This window comes from Cygnus atratus, chromosome Z, assembly GCF_013377495.2.
Source record: "Cygnus atratus isolate AKBS03 ecotype Queensland, Australia chromosome Z, CAtr_DNAZoo_HiC_assembly, whole genome shotgun sequence".
Taxonomy (NCBI): Eukaryota; Metazoa; Chordata; class Aves; order Anseriformes; family Anatidae; genus Cygnus; species Cygnus atratus.
In genome coordinates, this window is record NC_066396.1 from 84428065 (window position 1) to 84443607 (window position 15543).

At 44.6% G+C, this 15543-nt stretch overlaps 1 pseudogene; it reads right to left on the minus strand.

Moving 5' to 3' along the window:
- Positions 1–481: 481 nt before the first annotated feature.
- LOC118258695 (protein scribble homolog) overlaps positions 482–15543 on the minus strand; it is a 77239-nt pseudogene continuing 62177 nt past the window's right edge.

The following is a 15543-nucleotide window of genomic DNA, read 5'->3' on the forward strand; positions in this document are numbered from 1 at the left end:
CTTTGCCTGTGTCATTGTCTGTGAGGAGACCTTCCCCATCAAGTAGCGGACCTATGTTTTCTTTGGTTCTCATATTTTTCTGCTCACATATCTAAAAAAACCTTATTTATTGTCTCCCATAGACATGGCCAGCTTCAACTCTAGTTGGGCTTTGGCCACACAAATTTTCTCCCTACAAACATGAACAGCATCCCTGTATTCCTTCCAGGAGAACCAGGAATCAATACCCTAAAAAATCAAAGCCAGGTCCAGCACCAAGGCTTATCACAAGTTAGCTATCACCAAAAATCAATCGCTCTACATACCAAAGCACAGAGCTGAAGAAGGTATTCTTCTGAAAAGAAAGAGCGGGAAAAACAAAACCCCATACTGTGTGGTTTTATGTTGAAGCTGAGATAATGTCCAGCCCTCTTCCCTGAAAAACTACTGATGCTGAGACACCTCTGACACACGTAGGTAGCACTGAGCAAGCAGTCTTGTCTTAACGAGTTCCTGGAGGCTGGATGCTCCTTCCATTTAGCCTCTCAATCTTGAACTCAGCTCCTTCAATGATGACGCTGGACTGCATGCTCACCTCAGGCACTCATTTTATCATCTCATCCTCTTCCACTTCTTCTTCCAACAGAAGGGTACGTTTCTGCTGCAGCTTTTGAGCTGTCAAAATAATACAGACTCATCTTACACCACAAGGCACTCACTAAAACCCCACAGGGATGAAGCCTCTGGGCAGGAACTTATGCTCATCATCCCTTCAAGTCTGTGCTCTTCACCATTTCCTTTGTTTCTCCTCCACTCCACTGATGTTTCAGATGTAATGAGCTCTACTACATTCCCTTAGTTCTGCCCTCCCTAGTCAATAAGCCTCCACTCCTAGAGGCTTATTGTAGTTTAACCCAGCAGGCAGCTAATCACCACACAGCCATTCACTCACCCGCCCCACACAGTGAGATGAGAGAGAATACTAGAATGTACAAAAAAAGTGATGCAGAACCACCCACTGACTGATGCCCAGACACTCCCTGAGCAGCAATAACCCCCTCCCCCCCATTTTATTGTTCCACATGACATCATATGGGATATCCCTTTGGTCAGTTTGGGCCAGCTGCCCTGGCTCCATCCCCTCTCTGCTTCTTGTGCACCTCCATCCTCCTCACTGGCACGGCAGCATGAGAAGCTGAAAAGTCCCTTACTAAGTGTAAGCACTGCTCTATGGCAACTACAATATTAATATGTTGAAGCATTATTCTCATCCTAAATCCAAAACACAGCACCGTACTAGCTACTACGAAGAAAAATAACTATCTCAGCCAAAACCAGGACTGGAGTGCTGAGGAACCCCCTCCTCCTGGCACATAGTCAAAGGGAACCATTAGGCAGGCAGATAGCTGCACAGGACCCAGGAGAAACAGGGACAAAAGGGGCCTGTGAATAGGCTACTCTCTGCAGGCAGGCGTTCTGACCAATCTACTGTAACTGCAAAGTAATAACAATGCTTGGCCTCTTTCATTAAATGCTTTTAAAATAAGAAAATGCAAGTGGAACACTTGTGCAAGTAAGTGTGCCCAATTCAAAACATGACTAGGGATCTTTATGACAAGATTTAGAAATTTCTAAAGCTGTAGTTTGCTGGCAGTGGGAGCACAAAACAGCAGAAATCTTTGGGTAACTGCTAGAATTGCAGAGATCCAGAGGATGTAACTTATGATTTTGAAGTATTTTACTGGGATATTTCATCTTGAGTAAGCTAAAATTTCATTTATTATCTGGACAATCTTCACTGTGAGATTTCTCTTCCCCAGATTTTTTTTTTTTTTTAATTCTTGTACTCAGAGTTGTCCTGATTAGAAGTTGTGTTTTACACAGTAACAGTGGAGCAGCCAATAAACTCATTAAAGTTCACATATGTCAAGCAGTTACCAGGCCTTTTTAACAACCACCCACACACTTTTGCAGGTCTTGGATTCCTGGTGTGTGTGCTATCTCATGCCTCCCATAGAGGTAGGACTCACTTAACAGGCCAAATTTCCCTGCACAGATTGAAGCATACCTTCTTCTTCCTTCATTTTCTTTGAGTCATCCTCTCCTACCAAGGAGACACGCTTGGGAGGCTTATCCATCTGCTGCTGCTTAACCTCAACTTCAAAATACTTCTGCCTCTTGCGGAAAGATCGCTGTTCGGGGCTGTGCAGTCCACTTGGCATTGGCACCTGTGGGAGATGGACCAGCATTGTCCACAGAGTGACCAAGCCAAGACTCTCTTCCCATACCACCCTGAATGCATGCCCACCCCACTCACATGCTCCATACCCACACCCTCCTCCTCCTTCCCAGCCCTTTAGTGTGTGCCCACACTGGGATCCTGTCTCCACATCCACAGTCCTGAAAGCCTGAATCCTCTTTAAGTCCCTGTCCTAGTTCCTGCTCCAGCCACCAGAACTCACCTCTAGGGCAGTTTTAGGTTTCTCTGTGCTGGTCTGACCAAGCAATTCCTAAGGATACAGAGAAGTGGGCACACTCTAAAAAGAGGGTTTTCTACCATCGCTCCTCTCCCACAACTAAGTGTCAATGATGCAATATAAAACAGCAGCAGTCAGGGGCATCAGCTGATGGACTGGTTCACAGAACAGTCACAGAATTAACAAAAGGCAAGGCTGCTTCAGACTTAGCAATTGTGAGTAGTGGGCAAAGAGGATTTAAGTTAATTGAGGGTTAAACAGAAACAGATGGTGACAAAAGTTTTCGATTTTAAAAGGGCAGAAACTGAAACTTACAGGGAAATCAGTGAACCAAACAGGAGCAGAGGGCTTAGCTTAAGACAGAGGTTTAGATTTTCTTTAAATCAAAGATATAACTACGTAAAATTTACTTCTAAGAAGTGGAAATTTCACTATCAGGAAGAAAAAAAATCTTATTTAGCAGAATAAAATAACAGAATATTGGAAGAGTAGAATTACAGGGAAAAGAAGAAATTGATCCACAAAATCCATCCGTGAACCAGAAATCAGAAACTGTAAGGGTAAAATGAGAACTGCCGGAAGTTATTAAAAATCTCGCCCCTGCAGATCACTGTTCAAGAATTCTGAATAAAAAGACCCAAGGAACTCAAAGTCCAACAAGGATCTTTTTTTAATTGACTTGTTTGACTAGGTGGACATTTATGTCTAAAAGATAGCTAATATCTTGTCAGAATCAAGAAGCAGGCAAAAACAATTTGAGAAGCAGAGTCATTAGTCTAATATAAGCATTGTAAAAAGCTCTAGGACAAACATTCAAGGATGAAAATACAACATGAAAATAAAAGGAAAAAAGCACAGTGGAACAGGTGCAATGAAGATTAATCTCATACCCTCATTTGATAATATATTTTCTTAAACAAAGAACTGCAAAGATCTGTAGTCTTGAGACTACAAAGATCAGGTTTGTGACCAATCTTGGTTAACATTTGCATTGCCAAATTTGAATCAGAAACCAAGGAGGTATGAAAAAAGTTGATGAATGACAAAGAAGACCAGAAAACAGATTTGCAGAAATGCAGAGTTGTCAAAGGTCTCTGCACTTTATTTCATTCATCCACTCCACAGAATGGAGATAAGCACTGTTAAAATTCAAAACGTTTGGAATAGCGTCCGGGAACGATAGGTTGCTTTGAGGAGGATGAAAAGAATTGAATTTAATAGTACAAAATACAAGGTGAGCTACTTCAGGATCAATAATTGCTTCCTAAACCATGATACAGCAGCTAGAACTTGAGAAATCATCCGTATACAAGATGAGTCACGACATCTAACTCATGAACCTAGTTCATCCTCAACATCACACACAGCATATTTCTTTGGGGTAAACAAGTTGCTACCTCCTTCCTACCCTCACACCTCCCGAGCTCACTTGCAACGTTTTATCTTCTGTGTGTTCCACTGTTTGGGCAACATTTCCCCCAGTCAGCACCAGTTACCTGTGTCTCGAGCAGAGGGTGTGACAAGGGTACTGCTGCAAAGGTCTTGTATGCTTGCTTGACATTGATGGGAGTCTTGTCAGGAGAGGGTGGTGAAGGTGGCTTTGGCTAAAGGGACAAATACAGAATATAAAAAGAATCACAGATTTATAGAAAAAACAACAACAACAACAACAAAAACAGAAAATGAGGGAAACTGCAAAATCCTCAGCCTGCAAAGCCTGGAATACAGAAGGGACAGCTACTGCAGCCTTATACAGAAAGGTGAGCAGTGGACACTATATACAGCAGCACATGTAACGTAGCCCCATTTTATTTCCTGGATTGTGGAGGACTGATACTTCTGGTGGTATAGATCCACACTGACTTCACCAGAATTTTGTGACTGATCTCTTGGCCAAGGTGCCAGACTGCTGTCTTGATCCTTAAGGATTTCCAACCAATTCAACTAGAATGCACTTATTTGAAGCAATGGGCTTTGGACGCTGGAATACAGCAGATATACAGTTGACTGACCCTTATTTAGAACTGATTAGCCAATTTTAGTCTGCTAGAAAATGGAAGGTAAGCCCTGGCTTTATCTAGTACTTCTGACTGTGAGAAACTAAGTTGTGTTTTTGCAGCAGAGAACTAATTTTCTGTATTCAAAGGTAGCTGTGTAGTCATAATAAGGAGAAATGCTAAGTAGGTAAGTGGACAGTAGAAGGCCTCACTATTCCAAAATAAGGTAGAAGCTTGAGAAAAACAGAATGAGCAGTGTGAGAACAGTAAAACAAAGATCACAAGTTCTCAAAACATAAGAAAGGAGAAATTAAAGGGTTGAAAAAAAAGAAAAATTGTACATATATGGTATAGAGAGGAGTGTCGGGTAGCTCGTGAACCTGTAGTACTCAGGCAATGAGGAAACAGGGGAGGTGATCAGGCATCAGGTAATAGGGAATAAAAGGTTATGATTTGTCTACTAAAATGCGCTCCTGATTGACAGGTTGCCCGCCATTGCAATCGTGAATAAAATAAGCTTCACAGAAGATCCTATCTGAAGAAAATTATTTGAGATTTCTCTCACATGACTAAATGAGCCTTCCTTGTGGGAAGGGATCTATCAGTCTCATTCTAATTTTTTTTTCCCCCAGTGGCTCTTGTGCTTCTGTTTCTAAAATGACCAGTCCATAGTTCTGCACACTTCAAGGCTAATGGTCATAGTCTCCTAAACCAGTGGCAACCCACTCAGGGGTCAATAATCTGGAGAAGAATAGACTTTGATCTCAAATCTTCCCTTCACTTATTCAGAGAAATGTCTGTAATTTGCTATAATTTCATATAGGTTTTAATAAAAGGGAAGAGGTATATTACAGGTGCACAAGTCATGACAATTCTTACCAAGGCAAAAACCAAAATACCTAATCTTTCTCTCCCATCAACATACATCACAGATAAAAATAATCTTTGAAAAAACAATTATTTTGCAAATCAAAAAACTTACTATCAGTGAGATGATATTGGCTTTTGTTCCAAGATTCAAGACATTGACAGAAAAGGGTTCTGAATGATTTATGCCTCAACAGAATGCAACAGTTCATAAATAAGGATTTAAAACTAACTGCTGTGAGGATTTCAGCCACTATTCAGTTTCAACAATGCAAGATTTTTGAATGGGTAAGTGAAGACACAAGGCAGGCTGGTGAGGCTCTTTTATGTTAGAAAACTGAACAGGACACATTGACTATAACTCTACTTGTAGAGTACGGGTTCTTAATCAGGGCATCCAGTCTGATGCAAATTCAAAACCAGCTTTGGCTAAGGCATATGACCTGTAAACTACAAAGACACCACTGGGAGGCTGTGTTCAGCCTACCCACCAGAAAAAGTGGCACTAGAGCAGCCTAGGACAAGCTTAGCAAGAAAGAACTGCAGGCCACTTACAGAGTTCTGGACACTGGAGCAGGGCTCAGGTTGCTGGAAGGGATTGGGGCTGTCCCTGTCCTCCGAATTATGTGAGGCAGCATTTTGACGCACTCGAGAAAGAGGCTGAATGACACCTGGTTTGGTCTGCTTGTGTCAATATCGCATAATAGGGGAAAAAGCAGAGGAATAGAGAGAGAAGAGAGGTGAGAAGTTAGGGGAGCAAGGTGTCTCTGACATGCAAGTGAATAAGACAAATCCATGCACCTGAGCTCAATTCTACTCAATTCAAGTAGTTCAACTCAATTGAGCTACTGAAGCAAACACCAAACACCAAGCAATGCCTCTGGTACAAATACTTTGTACAGGCAAAGAGAATCAGACAAGTCAAGGTGATAACAGAAACAACAAAGAAAAAGCCCAGGTCCCAAGGAAGAATCTGCCATAAAAGTGGCAGCTACAATGGTCAGAGGGGTACGGCACAAGTATGTCGGAGCTGGGAGAACGTATGCATCATGAATGGGAGATACAGTGGGGAAACATCAGTGATAAATGGGTACTGACAAAAGGCAGAGGTGCAAATGAACAGAGAACCAGCTAGGCCTCCAATTAGAAATGCAGGCACAGATAGGAGCAAAGAGCGGACATAAAAGTCTGAGATTTGACCTAGATGCCATCACTGCTGGTTGTTGTGTGGAAGTGAACAAAACATCACATACTAAAGAGATTAGGAGCAGAACTTGAATAAGCCAGAAAAAAGCATGAGTGAAAGCTGCAAGTGTAAACAGGAATAAAAACTGCAAGAACATTTGCATCAAGTTATCAAATTAGGAATATTTAAGTGCATTTGTACAAACTTGACGTATAATGGGGGACTGAAGGAGAGTACAGAAGCCAACACTGAAACTTACAGGGCTGAAAGTAAGCACACACAGAAGGAACAGGTAAGCTCTATGCACTGCAGAATGCATAGGGACATTACAACAGTCTCATAACAGAAGTACTTACTGATTTACTATCATCCTGTGATGCAATGAAATTAATGGAAGCCTGAAAACAGAAATAAAGGTGTAAATGTGAAGACCAAGCCAGAACCCTTTAGCTAACCCTGCTCCATACAAATTAAAGGATACAAAAATCTTTACCCACACCCCTCTCCCCTGTACCAGAAAAAAATCTTAAGTCCCATATCAACCCCTGAAATACCTTCTTCAGGTGGGGAGCCCATGTTCAGAGCCCACCCACAAGAGGAACTGCTCCTAGTTCCTCTGTGATGTGAGAAAGCACTCACAGCTCTCTGTGCATCTCCATGCATTGACACCCACCTGCTCCTTTTCTGCTCCAGCTCAGCTGATCCTGGCCCTTGATTACATCCCCTGCACTCTGCGCTTGCTACTGCACTCGAGCAAAGCCATCAGCGCCACAGCTTCTCTGCCAGAAAACACTCCCAGATGCCATCTCATCAGTGTCTAGTCACAGACACAGACAGTGACTAGAGTAGTCACTAGACAGTGTCTAGTCCAGCCTCTCATGCCTTGGCTGGCTGCTCTGGGCACTGCTCTCTGCATTGAGCCCACGGTGCACACCAAGACCAAGAGCTGGGGAGCACAGAGCTGGTGGAAGATGAGACGAGCAGCGGTGCTGGGTGAGAGCAGCACAGAGCAGCAGCATGCACTGCACACCAACAGGCACTTACAAAGCGGGTCTCCCTGCCTGACAGGTGAGCAGGCCAAGTAGCTGCAGGTGTCTGGAGGGAGGTAACGCCAGAGGATCGCCAGGGGAGAAAATGGAGAGAAAATGAAGAGACCAGGGTTCCTGCATGAGAGGCTTAGACAAGCACCTTTCTCAGCACAGAGACTGCAATTACCCAGAGCGGTCAGTGCTCTGTCAGAGGTCCTTGCTGCCTGCCATGAAGGAAGCCCCACTGCCGTCCCCTGTACGTACGCCCAACCCCACCACAAACAGATCCTTCCTCCCCCCAGCTTGCTTGCTCCCCATCGGAAGATGGCAGAACTCAAGGCCAGGCAATACCATCACGACACCAGCCTCTGGACAAAGGACTTGACTTCTCTGAATAATTCTCTGAGCTCTGAAATAAACCTGTAAATTCTGGTTTGACTACAAGATGTCAAAAACAATGAATTCATATTAAAAATAGATGGAGACTAAGAATTAGAGATGCCATTTCTTGGAATTTCGACTTTGGAGCAATAACCTGAAGGCCAGTCTCCTGAAATCCCAGAAAACGTGCAAGCCCCAAGGCTAGTAATTGCCTTATGTCTTTCAGTATCATCTGGGGGACCTGTTCCATTTTGTGTAACATTCACTGTCCAAAGAGAACTAAATCTACCAGATATAATCTTACCTGACATGCAGGAGACTGCTGTACAAGGCTTTGATTCAAAAAGTATTAAATCATGTAATTGTGTCAGAAAGCTCGTGTACATGACACGGATGGAGAATACCACTAGCAAGACTAGTGCTTCACTAACTGTGACACTAAAGCATCTTCAAGAACTCAAGTCACTAATTCGTAACAAAAAGCATCAGGGGTATCACAAAAGCTGCCCATGACACGTTGGAACTAGGGACATTCTAGCCAAATGCTAGTTTAATTAAAAAAAAAAACCAAACAAATCAAACCAAACCAAACCAAAAAAACCCAAAACACCCAAAACAACAAACTCGCAGTGACGGTACTCAAACATTGAAACATTGGAAATGGTGTCAAGAAAGATGTGGACTGTCCATCTCTGAAGGTGTTCAGAATTTGAGTGGACATGGACCTCAGTAACCTGATCTAATTGGGTCTATTCCAAGCAGAGTCTTAGTCCAGAGGTCCCTTCCACCCTAAATCACTCTGTGAGCAGATACAGGGCCACCCTTTGAGACCCGTGCTTGTTTTTTAACTGAGAGCTGATGTTCTTTAAATTCAGAGTAAATTAATATCACAGAATCATAGAATGGGTTGGGTTGGAAGGGACCTTAAGGATCATCTAACTCCAAGCCCCCTGCCATAGGCAGGGAAGTCACCCACTCAGGTGATCAGGTTGGCCAAGGCCCCGTCCAGCCTGGCCTTGAACACCTCCAGGGATGGGGAATCCACAACTTCTCCTGGCAACCTGCTCCCATGCCTCACTACCTTACAGTGAAGACTTTACTTCTAATGTCTCGTCTAAATCTATCCTCTTTTAGTTTAAGATCGTTCCCCCGTGTCCTATCATTATCTACTTGAGCAAAGAGTCCTTCTCCATCTTTTTTATAAGACCCCCTTTAACTATTGAAAGGCTGCAAGGGGGTGTCCCCGGAGCCTTCTGTTCTCCGGGCTGAACATCGCCAGCTCTCTCAGCCTTTCTTCATATGAGAAGTGCTCTAGTCCTCTGATCATCTCTGGACTCGTTCCAATATGTCCATGTCCTTCTTGTGTTGGGGTCCCAGAGCTGAACACAGTACTCCATATGGGGTCTCAAAAAAGCAGAGTAGAGGTGGACAATCACCTCCCTCCCCTGCTGGTCACACCTCTTTTGATGTAGCCCAGGATATGGTTGGCTTTCTGGGCTGCGAGTGCACATTGCTGGCAATATCTAGATTTCTTTCCAATGTAGAACGAGGAGTATCATCTTCACCCCAAGAATGCTTCTTGATAAAAAGACCTTAATCTCAAAGAAAACTGGCAGGTAAACAGCCCGAAATACACCTCTGAGGATCTGCTGTCAAAAAAGCAAATAAATAAATGTATGGAGCTGAAACAGAATGCATTGAAATACCATTACTTTAATGAATAGTATCTTCTCCCAATCTTACTGTGTATCTGGTGCTCACTTGATATCAAAGGATCTAAGAATCAAGGAATATGCAAGATAGGCTAAGGAAGCAATAGAAGATGGAGTGAGCTGTTGCTCACTACAGCTCCACAGTTGTATTCACTACCCCCAGCCATGTGGTCCTGACCCTTCTCCTTTGTCAGTGTTAATGGTCACCTCACCCCAAGATGATGTGATTCACCTCATTGAGCGGGGTAAAAATTAACAAAGCAAAAAAGCAGATAGCTTTTGTCAAGCTCAGGTTGCTGATATTGACTTGCAGAAAATGGACTCCACAATCAGTAAGATTGTAAAGTAGGTATGTTTATTCAGCACTGGGCAGCACAGGGGGTAGTCCCACCAAAGTCGTGTGCACCTGACGCGGCAACGTACCATGGTTATATGCAGCAAAGAGTTACATATGCACGAAATTTCACAATACGCCTATACATCTTCATAACCTGTCCCCGCTTCATATTAAAATTAGTTCCAAGGAGTCATTTCCATAAACTCCTCCCATCTGCGCTTGCGCAGTGTCTCCTGGTGGTGGTCGTCAGGGGTCGTGGGGATGAAGGTTGATGACTCTTCCTCGTCACCACTAGTTGACCTCTTGTCTTTGTGCAGACTCAGTTGCTCCTTGGCTCTTGTCCACCTGCAGGACCAGTTTCTACCAGTTTCTTAAGGTAGGCTCACACTCTTATTAAGTGACTGACCTTGGTAAGGGGCCCAAGGCTTCTTGCTTTAGTTAATTTGCACAATGCACAATAGTTAGCAAAGACACTAAGTAGCATCCTAGTTTAATGCCGTCAACGCTCTATCTCTACCTGATAAGATTCTCCTAATTCCCTCTCTCAGTATGACTGAGCCAAAGATCTGGTAGCTGCTGGGTCTGAATAGGAGTGCAGTCATACTCCAAAAGGAATGCAACAGATGCAAAATGAGTAAGAACAGAGTACACAGTACCATTTTCAACTCATTACAGCTCTGTATTGGATTTACATGGTAAGATTTTGGTAGCAGGGGGCTGCAGGAGCGACCTCTGTGAGAAGAATCCAGAAGCTGCTCCATGTTAGATAAGGGCCAATTTCAGCCAGCTCCAAAGGGACCCGCTGCTAGCCAGAGCTGAGCCAGTAAGCAATGCTGTTTGCGCCTGTGTAAGAGTAGATTTAAGAAACAGAAGAAACTGCTGCACAACAGCAGGAGTAAGAACCAACCCTGCAGACACCAAGGTCAGTGAAGAAGGAGGGGGAGAATGTGCTCCAGTCAGGGAGCAGCAGTTCCCCTGCGGCCTGTGGAGAGGCCCCTGGTGGAGCAGGCTGTCCCCGTGCAGCCCATGGATCCTACATGGAGCAGATCTCCATGCTGCAGCCCATGGAGGAGCCCCCGGTGGAGCAGGTGGCTGTGGCCTGGAGGAGGCTGTGGCCTGTGGCGATCCCCTGTCGGAACAGGCCCTGGGCCAGAGCTGCAGCCCGTGGAGAGGAGACCACGCAGGAGGAGGCGATCTAGGGGGAAATGTTGCCCATGGGGGACCCATGTTGGAGTATTTTGCTCCTGATGGATGGAGCCCATGGTGCAGACCCATATCAGAGCAGTTCTTGAAGAGCTGCTGCCTGTGGGAAGTCCATGCAGGATCAGTTCAGGAAGGACAGCATCCCGTGGGAGGAACCCCAAGCTGGAGCAGGGGAAGAGAGTGACTGTGAAGGAGCGTTGGAGACAAAGTGTTATGGACTGACCACAGTCCCCGATTCCCTGTTCCCCTGTGCCACTCAGGGGGATGATGTAAAAGAGGGTGTATGGGGGGAAGGTGTTTGTAGTTTTGTTTGTTTGTTTGTTTCTCACTGCTCTAGCTTGCTAGTAATAGGTAATGCATTTCATTAATGTCCCTATGCTGACTGTTTTGCCTGTGAGATAACTGTTGACTTCCCTGTCCTTATCTCAGCCCTTGAGACCTTTCTACTGTATTTTCTCCCCCTTTCCCTTTGAAAAGGGGGAGTGAGAGAACAGTTGTGGTGGAGCTCAGCTGCCCAGCTGAGTAAAACCACCACAACCTCTTAATACAAAATACAGTTACACATAATGCCTGTAAAGGGAAAATTTCAAAATCCACTTTCAAAAAGAGTGGTCTCATTTCAAAAGGCTTAACTTGTGAAACCTGTCACAGGTTACTGTCACAGGATGAAAAGTGAAATCAAAGACTGAAAGATTTAAAAGAAAAGATCATAGCTGATATGGGTGAGAAGAGTTTGAGAGGATAAATAATGCTGTCAAACATCAAAAGTTGCATGAAATTAAGACCAAAAAAAAAAAAAAACACCCCACATTTCAGATTGAAAACTAGCCTCTAACCAAAGTGTTTTAGAAAATCATTCCCTAAAGGTAGGCTAACCTATAATTGTCTGCTGCAGATTTGATTTTCTTCTGAAGAGATGATGTGGGTTGCCAGCAGTCACAGACAAATCTAGGGATAAGTCTGGGAGACCAAGTAGCAATGGTTTACAGACATGAGATGATTCTCCAAATCCTGACTTCTCCATTACTTCTGAAGTACCAATTGACATAATTTAATACAGTCTCATGTAAAGCATTGGTGAGGCCATTCTCAAAAAAGGCAGACAACTATCATTTTGTAGTCACTCTAGGTACTCCCCCGGCTCATTATCCTGAGAATTAAATTAACCCTCAGAGCGATAACTCTCCACTGAGTTTATGACTAGTTAATTATATTCCTAGGTCTCTGAGATATTTTGAAAGAGCAGAGCTCTTTCCCTAGCTCTCTAGATGCCTCCTGTGGTGGATATTTCACCACCACACAGGTATCACTCTGAAACACAGAAATTAACCTTGGCTTCTTTTGCCTTTCTGCCCTAGTGCTGTCTTCACCTGGAGACATGCCATCCTGCCCTTCCCCACATTGCCAGTCCTGGGCACAGTCACACCTGCTGGTTACTAGGAGAATAGGGGGTTTCCCTCCAGGAAATTCCTGTCCCAGACTTGCTCGCAGGAGCCTGCAAGAGAGAAGACAAAGCTAGATAGTTACTGTACAGCAGCAACATCCATGTATCTCCCTTTGCAGTGACATCAGGAGGCAAGGGAGAACACTGATATCCAGCCTGATGCCAGCTATTGGCCACTTCACTGCAAGAAACCAGAGTTAGCATTGGTCCAATGACAGCTGTTACGTGGCAGAAACTTGCAAAAAGTACTAGAAATAGCAAGAGAATTACATTGAACATTAGAACTCAGATCACATCAAAATGCCTTGCAAGGCCAACTGAATTAGGTTGAAGCCTTCTGCCTTGTAAGACATTCCTGGAATCTTCTCTCCCTAACTTCCTGTTAGACCTCAACAGGCTGGACCACAGTTTAGACACACATTGTGTTGTATAGACACCAAGCAACAAAAGCCACTCCCAACTGAAAGGAGACAAGATTCATCTCCAGCTACATCCATTGTAGACCCTTTATGAGCAGATGAGCACAGGAAAGACAGGGCTCTCACCCCTTCTGCAGGAGCCTGTGACCAGCAATGCTCTGGCTGAGAGCAAGCCTACAGCCAGCCCCAACAGCTGCAACAAGACAGCAGAGCCCCCGATAATTACCATACTGTGCACATGAATAAAGAGCATGATTTGAAAAGTATTTTAGATGCCTAAGGATGGAAACAAGTTGTTTGGGATTTAGAGAATTGTTTAAGTAAATTTAGGATTTTGCCATACTCATGTACTAGTGAATCCTGTTAACTGGATTCAGGTCAGCCTTGGGCAACTGTATTTCTACTGACCAAGCCAGGAGATGTAATCTGAGGTCTACATTGAAGAAGAGAAAACATCTGATTCTTCTTAGCACTCTAGTGACAGAGATGTGGCAGTCTCAACACATCTACTTCCATGCCACTGCTACACTCTCACTCACCCTGCTTCTTAGTACCTCTGTCCAACCCTTCCCTTGTGTGACATCACACAACCTACCAATCCATCAAGGAGGGAGCTGTTCTATGAAGAACTAATTCTGCAAAGAAAATACTTAAGCTGCCTAATGCAGCTGACACACAATTCTGGTGTCAGCACACAGGAGGAGAACATACAGACAAGGGGAATCAATCCCTTTCAACAGCAATGTGGAATTAGATTAGCTCAAGCTAACTGTGACACTCACCTCCAGACTGATGATAGCTGATCTGGCATAAAACCTGCCTTCAGAAAGGGCCAGTGCTCTGTAACCCCTGCTTTTTTGAATCATTAACTCTGAAGGTGGATATATCTCTATTATGTCCATACCACAGACTTTGAATATACTGAAAGGTTACAGAAATTCCACTGCATGCCTTGTCCTATTCTTAAAATGCCTACACATATGTGAACATATTTGTCACCAAGGACAAATTGTCACCAAGGAACTAGGCTATAAACATCTAAGAAAACTATAGCTAGGTGTTGTTTTGTTTTGTTTCCTTCTCTGCGTGTGTGTGTGTATTGGGTGGGGTATGGTGTTTGCCTAGTGTTCTTTTGCTTCTCTTGCTCTTCGGATCTCCCAAAAGGCTCAGAAAGGAAGAAGTGAAGTGGGTGTGGTGCTAATCTGGAGCATGCAAGTTTTTGGACCTAGTCCTCCTTGCTCAGCTATTCATTTGCTGTGCAGCAGTGAAGAAGCTAAATCCAGATTTTCCACAGTGAAAAGCAAAGCTCTCCCTTGAAAACTGAAAGCCTAGATATATTGAAACATGTCACTTCAAGGAACAGCATGCTCCTGGGCTGTAGATAAACTATGTCAGCTGCGCTGCCTCTTAGCTTAAAGGGGTCTAAAAATGTCTGTGTTTGTTCAGGCCCAGATACAAATGTGTGACACCATTACCCTTCTTCTACAAGCTCTGCCAACTTCCTGCTCTCACAACTACTGTAGACAAGGAACACCACTGTTCTTCATTTTTGCCTGCCCATAGAGACACTGGTGGAGTTGGGGAGGGAGGAAGGAAGAGAAGGTCCTCCCCAGTCCTTACATCACTGCCTCCTCACAAAGAGGGGCTTAGCAGAATGCATACTTGGCAATAACTGGGGTTCATTAGTGGCTGGAGGACAATTCACTGACTGTCAGTGAATGACTGCCACTGCACACAGAAGCATGTGTGTTAGATGGGACCAGCCCCTGCACAGGCCCCGTGCTACCTGGCATCTGGTGCCCAGTGCATGTGCAGTGGTTTAGTAGGAGGCAGGTGGCTTTAACTGTGTGATTGCGTGCCACACACAGCATGCCATGGGACTGCTTGCCTTGAAGTAAAGGTTGGTCTTCAGCACTCCCTCCCTGCCATAGCCCAGGGGTGGGCCCCCCAGACAAGCCTTGCCTGCTGCTTTCCCCTTTCGGTTAGCCACCACAAATGGGTTCTCACTGAAGAGGATTGGCTGAGAGTCAGTCATACACTCTTGCTCTGGCATCTTTGGCATCTGGTCCTGGGACAGGGGGCAACCCATGGGATCCTGCTGGTCTAGCTGGGGCTTTTCTGCCCCACTTGCACCCTGGTTGGGTGATGCAGGGTCCTGGGGAAGGCCAGGCACACGTCTGTTGATCAGGCCTGCAGCTGTTTCTGGGGAGGAGTCCCAGCTATCCTGGGCCACTGGCGGAGAGAGCATAGCGCAGTCGCCCTCCATTCTGGAGCTGGCCCTATTATACTGAATAAGCTGCGAGGAAACAAAATGATCAGAAAGACATGAAGAGAATAAAGGAGAGGAGGCAGAAAATAGAGAGCAGCTGCTGATGCTGAAGGATAGGGGAGAGAAGAATTTCACTACTACTTCCCATACTACCATCCCCTCCCTCTCTTCTGCTCTATCACCGATCTTGTGATCCTTAATACAATTTCCAAGAGAGGACTTGTTCTCACAGCATGCAATACAT